The 10,489-nt window shown below is 34.4% G+C and overlaps 1 long non-coding RNA gene across 1 annotated transcript; it reads right to left on the bottom strand.

Moving 5' to 3' along the window:
* Nucleotides 1-8,115: 8,115 nt before the first annotated feature.
* Nucleotides 8,116-10,489, bottom strand: LOC122590662. The gene is made up of 3 exons (XR_006322577.1): nucleotides 10,198-10,489; nucleotides 10,038-10,124; nucleotides 8,116-8,221 (listed from the first exon to the last, which is right to left on the bottom strand). It is a non-coding gene; the product is annotated as an uncharacterized LOC122590662 (long non-coding RNA).

Genomic DNA, 10,489 nt, shown 5'->3' with positions numbered 1-10,489 from the left:
CCAAATTCAAGAATACGACTTATACGATTGATTGGTCTGTGCGCCTCTCTTATGTAATTGGGATTTTCAAAAATTTGCATCACTTCCCAATTTCCCAATTATTAAAGGATTCAAGGTTCCTGGTCTGCCAATACTTTAAGATGCCACTTACCAGGTACAAAAGTCAGAAATACATTTTCGTTTAAACCCTTTTAGTTGTGTATCTATACATATTTCACCCACCCATTTGTGTTTGGCAGTTCCTAACCATCTACACAGTTTGCTGTGCGGATAATTTGCCCGTACAATTTATTGTGCTTTACCAAAAATTTTCTTTCATAATTTACATTATCGGCTCCACAAAAAAGTGTTCAAGTTCTACTATATATTGTCAACAGGCTATTTCAAATATCCATCTTCAAATTCGATCAAAGTAAAAAAATTTAAAAAAGTATCAAATTAAAAACCTTAGGGTGTGTTTAGTTTAAGAAAACTCTCTTGTTTTTCATTTTTATTTTTCAAGAAAACGTGGAAAACAAGAAACGAGTTCAAATTGTATTTTTGTTAAAAAAGTTTTCCTAGAAAATGAATTATCTGTTTTCCAACTTTTGCACTAAAATTAGAAAACTATTTTTTTTTTTATTTTATTTTTCTATTTTCCAAACCTTTTATAAACCTAAAATTAGAAACAAGTGAATTTGAACATGTTTTCTAGTTTTCTAAAATAAAAAATGAAAACTCCATCTTTTATTTTGAACGTGTTTTCAAAATTTTCAAGGGTTTTTTAGAAATGGAAAACCCTTTTCATTTTCTAGAAAATTGAAAATGAAAAACTAAAAAACATTTTCTTGAACTAAACACGCCCTTGATATTTCTTCAATTCTATATTTCGCTCTAGACACGGAGTTTATATGCTTCTTCGTACAACTTCTAGGAAATATCGTATATATGAAAAGATTTTTCTAAGAAAGATTGTTTAAAGTTATTTGTATAGATGTTTTTTTTGTCTTTTGCAAGAAATACGCTGCGAGATGAAGATGTAGGACACTTGCAAAGACTATTAAGGGTATGTTTGACACAAAAGCTTAGAGTTGAGGCTGTGGTCAGGAGCTTTGAGCTGGAGCTTAGAATTGGAGCTTCTATTTCAACCCTTCTTCCACTAGCTTTTATTTTAAAGATCTTTCGGGGCTTTTAGGGGCTAGGGCTTTTAATTAAAAATGTATATCCAAACAAAGCTGCGTAATAAATTGTGAAGTCCCTTACTCAATGGTTTAACCCACAAGTGTAGAATAACAAGTCAAGTAATCACTAGAGATGACTAGTATTAAATATCAAGTAAGCACTAGATTGGACTTGTATTACGATTAATATAAATGCAAGAATATATATAACGTAATACGTACTTAAGCAATATAAAGATAAGTAAATAAGTAAATGGTGAGACACAATGTAATTTTCAAATGTATTTTATTTATTGATGTTAAATAAAATACAAGGTTGTTGCGGAACAAGATATTACAAAGTAAGTATCTAAACAACCTACGAATTACAAGTGATCTAATCTTTGCTAAATAAACTCTTTGATCGAAATACTTAAAGTTGTGAAGTATGACTGTTTAGATCGAGAGTATTTGAGCAAAGGCACCAAATTGCAAAAGTATGTAATTTGGACGAGGAAGTGACTTGGTATTTATAGGCAAAAAGAATAAATATAATATTCTTTTTGCCGTACAAATATGGTTACATGCATTTAAGGAAATTACATTAATTCCTTAAAAGCATTGATTAAAGTACAAGAATAAAGTCACATGACAGTGACTTGTCTTCTAATTAACCAACCACCTTTACATGCGTGTAAGGCTTTTAACAAAAGACAAATGGATTGTCCGGTTAAAGGCATGTAAAGGCATAAAGTCAATTCCTCGTAATCAGTGTTCAGACTTGTAAGGTCTAGAATACTGACAAGGACTCCAGTCAAGAGATCTGGTAAGTCTTCCAGTGAGTTCCGCTATTTGTCAGACTTCTTTCTTCAGACTTCAGTCTTCGACTTCAGTGAGAATGTTCTTCAGTGGAAAGATCTTGACTGGAGTGAAGTCTAGTGAACAAATCTGGTGGAATCCAGATTTCTATACAAGTAAGTTGTTCACTGGTCTTCACATAATTTCTGGACAAATCTTCAGAGGGCTCCAGTAGATACGTCTGGAGCGAGTCCAGTAAATCTGGACCTAAGATAAATAGAGCTTCTTTTTAAAAGCCCTCAAAAGCCCCTACCAAACAGATTTTTAGTCTTGAGACGACCCCAATAAATAAAGTAGATATGAAATTTTTGGCTGATTAACACATTACAACAAATATGTTATTTATTAACACTCATTTCTTCATAATTTTTAAAAATGTTAAAAAATATATTAATTTGTTCACACTTATAAATGTGTGGAAAAAAAACTTACATTTAAAAGTGTGAATAAAGTTAAAGAATCAAATTTTTTTCACAATTATATATGTGAAAACAAAAAGTTCACATTTTCAAGTATGTTAAAATATAAATGTTTACACTTAAAAGTGTGAAAGTAATTTGTGACACCAAATGTCCTCACACAAGAGGAAGTGTGAGGAATTTGAGTATGAAAAGTTAGCTATTATACTTTTAAATGTGAAAATATTTGACATTTTTTACACTTTTAAGTGTGAAAATATTGTTTATACATTTATAGTTGTGAAAAGAGTATGACTTTTTTTAATTTTTTCATAATTTTAGGTGTGAATGTTTTTTATACAATTTTAAATGTGAACAAACAAACAAAATTTTTACACTTTTTTAAAATGCGAGTAAATAATGTGAGCAATTGATATTTTTGTTGTAGTGACAGTTTTAACTATTAAAATTATAGATTGATAATTCGAGTCAAGTTAATATGTATGTTCCAAACTTGTTCAAAACGAGAATAAGTTTAGTTAAAAATAAGATAGATTTACTTTAAAAAAGCGTAAACTAAACACCTATCACACATTTAACAAAAAGATAGTTAAATAAGAAGGGGGTGTAATAATAATAATGATAATAATAATAATAATAATAATAATAATAATAATAATAATAATAATAATAATAATAATAATAATAATAATAATAATAATAATAATAACAACAATAGTGCCATTCGAACATGGGACACACGGGCGGTAGTTTTAAGCTGGTAAAAGAGGCTTTAGCCGAACCCTCCCCTTCATGGTCTAATATTGTTACGGAAAACATGGACTTTGGTGAGCGTAATGTGAAGCAGTGTAAGAGGAAGATTTGTGATGGCCATTATACAGATGCTTTGAGAATTCTCTCTTCTTCTGGTATTGCTCCTTATAATGATGTTACTCTTGAGGACTTACAGGCTAAGCACCCATTCAAACCTGCTCCATCATTGCCAAATATACCTATTGATAATCATCACCTCATTGCATCTCCTGCTATGGTTCTTGATATGAGTAAGCTTCCCTCGTGGTACGTCTTGTGGTCGAGATGGTTTGCGTGCCTAACACCTTTTGGATTGTATAAGTGGTGCCGCTGTGGCTATTTCGGATGACTTAGTCTTCACCCATGTGGTGAATATCTTTCTCGCTGGTAAATACCCAAGGGGGTTGGGAGAGTATATTGCTAGTGCTCCTCTTACACCTTTGGTCAATCCAAGAGGTGGCATCCGTCCTATTGCTGAGGGAAGTGTTTGGAGACGTTTAGTTTCCAAGGTTTGTGCTTCTATGATCGGGCATTCTTTGGATGGCCATTTAAATGAACTACGGTATGGTGTCGGGGTATCTGGAGGAGGGGAGGCTATTCTTCATGTCATGAATAGGTTGTTGGAGGAACGAGGAAATGACATCGGACTTTCGATGTTGTTGGTAGATTTCAAAAATGCCTTCAATTTGGTGGATCGTGATGTTATGCTACAAGAGGTACGCCTTCGTTGTCCTACTATTTCACGGTGGGTGGACTTTTGTTACTATAGCCCAACTAGATTATATTATGGGGAGCACACCTTATGGTCGCACCAAGGTGTGCAAGAAGGTGATCCCTTTGGTCCCCTTCTTTTTGCCCCAGTGTTACATCCTCTGGTGTGTAAGATTAGGGACTCTTTTAGCCTTTCCTTTCAAGCTTGGTATCTGGACGATGGCACCTGATGTGTGAAAATCTAGTTAAATTAAAATCCTTAAAAATACTCCGAATCGAATACCACACACAATCGGGCAGTGGACCCGTTCGTATGCAATATAGATTAAAGTAAGTAAAGGTTCGTTCCACGGAGACTACAAAGAGCTAGCGAGTTTTAAGTAGTTAAAAAGAGTTTGGTTTTTTAAAGACACCACGTCATCTTGGTTTTTATATTAAAAGTTAGTAGATTGAAAGAGTTAGAAATTCCTAAGAATTTATCGAAAAGAAAATTGTTTTAAATCAAATAGGATGAGAAGATCATCTACTTCGACTCCATGATACACATTATTTAGGTTGCATATAATTGAAAAACCAATTCAAATATGTTGATTTATAACCGAGAACTAAACAAAGACTCACCCCGTACCCGTCAAGTTCGTTACTTTATTCAATTCCCTTAATTAACTAGTTCCATTACTAAGACCGGTACCCCAAGACGCCTTTCATAACTTTCCTAATCAACTAATTATTTTGGTTATTTAGATAACAATTGTGTCTATTGATTGTACCAAACCATTAACCCGTTAACCCTTATTAACTATTAATTACTTTCTACCGTACCCGTCATCAAAATAACTTCTACACAACCTAAGTTACCACTGAGATCATGCAAAAACTATCCGCAATCAAGAGTTAAATAACAAAGAATTAATAAGCTAAGATTACGACACAACGTTAAATCAAATCAACTTGAATTCAAAAGATTATGCAACCATTATTCAATGTATCACTTTATCTCAGTGGATGACGAATTATTTAGCTACTCATAATCATAAACAAAGCACAAAGAGTAAAAATATAGAAGAACATATTGTACCAATGTGTAGAAAACAAGTAAACGCTAAGAAAATCGACAACCGAATGCCTTGAAGCTCACGAACAACCCTTAGACCTTGATGGACGAAAAAGCTGCTGAGAATAGCCCCAAAGAGCCTTAAAATCGACTAGAGGTGATTGTATATCGAATGGGAGGGTTATGGTCTTGTATTTATAGTGAAAAATCAAAAACCCTTCAGCCGACCTATTTTATGCCCCGCACAAAGCCACCATGCGCCGCACAAACCATCCAATTTCCATATTTTAGACTTTCCTTAACCCGATATGCGCCGCATGCCCGATGTGTGCACTGCACAGGCACAATTTCCAAATTCCCTGTCCAAAATCTCACTTTTCTGTGCACCGCATACCCATTTTGTGCGCCGCACAAGCTTCCAGTTTTTACGAAATTTGTATTTTTCAACTCGTCTTTACTCGTACTCGTCCAAGAATCATCCTAATGCATCTTTTAACCTTCCAAAAGCTATTTCTAGCCAATGTACCTGTTCTAAGCCTGAAATCACCAACAATACCATCAAAGCATCGAATTTACATATAATTTGCACATAATTAAGCTTAAAACGACTTAGAAACGATATGGAAATATGCATATAAATGGACATATCAGCACCATGATTGGAGATACTTTGGTCTTGGGGAAGGTTTTAAATCTTATTATGCTTGATGGACCTCGTTGTGGTTTGCATCTTAATGTTGATAAAACTGACGTATTTTGGCCCAAGGAAGACCCTAGAAGTAGGCTTAAGGGTGTTTTCCCGCCTAATATTCTACCTTTGAAAGGTGTTAAATTACTAGGTGGGTCTGCTAGTGTTGACTTTGATTTTGGTAGTGAGCTTGCTATGAAAAGGGTTTCTAAAACTATTGAGCTTATGGGTGTTGTTGGTAAGCTTAATGAGCCTCAGTGTGAGTTGCTGCTCCTTCGTGCTTGTGCTGGTATTTCCAAGTTATATTTCGCTATGTGCACGTGTCCACCATGGATCTTTCAGCGTGCTTAGTGTTCATACAATGTGGCACTACGCTCTTCTCAAAAGCGTATTGTCACGGCTTCTGGACCTGGTTTTGGTGATTGGCAATGGCGGCTTGCCACCTTGCCCTTTGCAGATATATATTTCACACGTGTTACACAAATGGTATCTTCTCGAAAGATGGCACTGTGGAAATCTCAAATGAAGGACTACACTTCCTTAGGATGGTTCCGATTACTGGGTTGGGACAAACTATGAACGCTAGGACTTACCGGTGTGTTTTGTGTTATCGATTAGGTGTTCCTTTATTTTTTATTCAGATGCCGTGCTCAGCCTGTTCGAGGGTATTTCCGGGGGACATTTATTGGGACCATGCCGTATCATGTGCTGGTGTATTGGTATTAAACACCGGCATAACTTGGTGCGTGACACCCTCCTTGACATTTGTTCTCGATCCGGGGTTTCGACTTGTGAAGAAGTTGATATCGATCTACTAGAGATAGAGACATCCCCTCACGTCCTGCTGACATGTTGCTTTACTCGTAGGATGGAGGGCTTGATGTATGTGTGGATTTGACAGGTTCATCACCCTTGACGCAGAGTAGTATGGTTGACTTTGTGCCTGGCACCGCGGTAGTTGAGGCTGCACAATGTTGGTGCAGGGCTATAGGAGTTTCATATGTACTATATTGTCTATTTGTGTATGAGACATTATGTATGAGATGTTGTGTGTGAGACATTATCTATACTATATTGTGTATGAGATAATGTCTATACTACATTAATCTCCATGAGATGATACCTATAAAACATTAATTTCTATGAGATGATATCTATACTACACTAATCTCTATGAGATAATTAATAGTGTAGTATACGTCTTGTGTAACACCCCAACTAAGGCGAAACAATGAGATGTACAGAAAGTCGAGTATTCAAAACAAAGGATTATAAATAACATTCACCATAGCTTTATTTGATAAAAAGAATTTACAAATGTAAAAGCATGTGAACCAATTTCTAAGAACAAATGCGTCCACCATATATACTTGGATACTAAGTTCACGAAACAAATAACAAGCACATGAAATAGTATACTAAAATGATCAAGGCGGATTACATTGCCCATCACAAGGTTTGATCTTAGACTCCAAAGTGCAATGCAAACAATCATGATGCAAATAATTCCTCAAAGCTTATGCTAATTCCCTGAAAAGCATGAAGAAAAAGTGTCAACTACGAAAACGTAGTTGGTGAGTGCATAGGTTTTTATATAAATCTTTGTACATATCCATTTTTAACACTTAGAAAACATATTATTGTTACATTTCGAAATACCTAAACCATATGACGGACAAAATTCTCATCTCCAAATATCAAGTTTTCCAAATACCATAAAGTCATTTCAAGACTTGGAAAAATCCATGGTAACTTATAAAGTTCTCATTTGTCAAAATCATCATGAGAGAAAAGTATATAAATCGATTAATCATTTATCATACCAAAATCATTCGGTTATCAATTTTTTGATATTGCTGATTTCAACAACTTTCAAGATTTCCATATAGGGTCCAATGCCCAATTATCAACAATATTAATATCAATTTCATTTAGCCAATAAGGGCATAATTTACATAATTTTGATGAGTAAATGCTTGAGCCACTACTACTACCTTTTCATGTCCCAACATTATATTATTTCATTTTATAGCATAAGCAGTCAATCAAGTGCTTTAATTACAATTGGGGTCGTGCCAAGGAGACGACCGTTTAAATTTAAAGTAGCTAGAGCACCGCTTTGGTTGGACTGGAAGTGAAGGTCGTCACGAAGGCAACCAACATTCCATCGTTACGCTCTGGGTGAGTGGACGACTCCTAGTTGCGCAACCCTCTAACTACAGGCCTCCCCTTTCGGAGTAAATAGTAGTGTACCGAAATATAACAGTTTGACAGAACTCAAGCTCATCATATAACATTTATCACATTGAACATAAATCATAATTCCATTTCATAATCATACTATCAAGAATCATTTTTTATATAGAAAGCAATTTTATTTATTTATCATGCTTTTCACCCCGAAAGTTAAACACATAAAATAGTTTGAAAGGGGGCTATGACTCACCTTGATATGCCACGCATTATATTCATATATCCAAAATGGGTACTTCTCATCTATAGCTTCCTTGATCATATATTTCTTATGCTCCTCATTCGTATATCAAAGCCAAGCCTATCCCTACGAGAGGACTATTATACGTAAGTACCTATCTTAAGCCATTACTTAGAAATGTCACCTTCATTAAGTTGTCATCAATTATGGAATCCAAGTGTATTGATAATATTCACATCTTTTTAATCATAGAGATTGATGGAGTAAAAGGTCACTTCCAATATACATGTAGTTATAAGTTGTTAGAATTTCGGTAACTTGTCTTCATTTGTGGTTTCGTTTGGTATCTTAGGTTATCATATGCTAATGTCATATTAAGTTATATTAACCTTATTCATCATTTGATGTGTAACCGATTTTAGGACGAATTAGCATTTGTGATATCAATTTATAGATTGGTTAACGTAATTACTTATGTTCATTCCGCTTAGTTATATTTCGCGTTACTTTGTTTACGCTTATCCTTTAACTCACATTTTTCTCGATATGCCGTATGATTACTTGGGTTTATGAAATTCATTTAAGTGTTATGACCCATTACCAATTGGGCCTAAGTGTTATGGGCTTTTAAGTAACTTGGGCTTAATTTAGTCATTGGGCTTAACATTATTCCGGTTATGTGCTTAATGGGTTATATTGGTTATTGGACTATTTATGTTATTGGGCCAGGTGGGCCTATTTATTTATGGCTCGATGGGTTCATTATTTGGGCTGGGCTATCCCATTATGGTCTTTAGTCCATTCCTTAGCCCATTACTCAAATTATTAGTTCACTTCAAAATTTTCTGTTTATACTTCACATTTTTTATGAAATGTTGGCTACTATTTTGGGGGTCAAGCTGAATTATTTGGACCTTCATGATTTTTACACAGTGACTTCTATGTATCTAGTATTTTCTTGAATTTATGGTGAATTTTTAGATAAGGTTTACTATGCATAAAAATTACGTAAACTAATGTGGTCAAAAAGGCTACTGTTTTATAAAAGTTCTCGAGGTTTTGATTGTTGGAAAAATCCCATGATTTTATTTGAAGTTCAGATCACATTGAAATTACTTCCCACCAAGTATGACCTCCTGGAGTCTTTTGGTTTAGGAGATAAAAATTGTTAAAGTTTATAAAATATTCATACAAAATTACAGTTTTGACCAGTTTCAGTAGAAAAATCATATCTTTTGTTTGGTTCAATTTTTTTGAGTAATTCCAGTTGGAGGTTAATCTTAACTCGTTTATCTACAACTTTTATTTTGAATGTTTTTCTTTAATCGGCCCTCACATGCCCAGTTTGCCCGTTCAAAGACAGAAGATGGATTCTGTCAGCTTACTTTGTTTGCCCAATGCATGCCTTTACTTTATGGCTTCACTCAACACTTATTTTGGGAAACCCAATACATTTTATTCATCCTAATTCATCTCTTAATCTTCCATTAGTGTTTTCTCCAGATTTTATTTCATATTTTATGGACAAATCATGTACTGAAAGTGATGAATTTATATTTGTGTTCTTGTGATTTCGGTTAGTGATTTTCGTGCATAGTTTTGCCTTAAATCATATATAATCCATATTTCTTGAAACATATTTATAAAGTCCAGATTATTATACATATTTTAATATTCATATATATATATAAAATCATCAATCCAAAGATCCATCTTAAATCCCAACTCAAAATCAACATAAACTAGTATAAATCTTAGCATGCATGTTAAGATCTAACACTTTTATACAAGATTACTTATCATCTTTTATGTGTATGACTTTTTAATTATTATTTTTGTTAACCCATCATTCAAATATGCATGCATGTGTAAATCTAGACTTGTTTAGCTCAAGAAATCAAAGATTAGTGAAGTGAGATTTAAGAGGGTTCAAGCTAACAACCTTTGAAGATCCAAACAAGAAGATCAAGAGTATTGTTGAGTCTTGTTCTTGATGGCTGCCCAGGAGTTGTTTATTGGTTGTAACAAGCTTGAAAAGAAGGGCATATAAGCTACAAGATGTAAGAAAGGATGATGAACAAACAAAGGAACAAGTTGAGTACCCTTTGATGATCAAAAATCAAAAGAAAGTGAGGAGATAGGGGCTGTTTGCTGCCCGTTTTTGCTGCTGCCGATCAGCCACCTTGGAGGGCTGATTTCGAGACTCCAAGGCCTCCCAAGAGCTCCATCCTTGATCTACCTTTAACCCTTATCTAGTTTATGACCCATACATGTTATTTTTATGTTTTGTTAATGAGATTTGAGGGTTTTTCACCCATTTTTCTGCTAGAGCCGAAAAAAGAGAGAGGGAGAGAAAGAGAGCATTTTGAGAAGTGTGTGTGTTGTGTTGTGAGA

The sequence above is a fragment of the Erigeron canadensis genome, chromosome 3 (genome assembly GCF_010389155.1).
Source record: "Erigeron canadensis isolate Cc75 chromosome 3, C_canadensis_v1, whole genome shotgun sequence".
NCBI classification, from domain to species: Eukaryota; Viridiplantae; Streptophyta; class Magnoliopsida; order Asterales; family Asteraceae; genus Erigeron; species Erigeron canadensis.
This window is presented reverse-complemented; position numbering and strand designations above follow the sequence as displayed.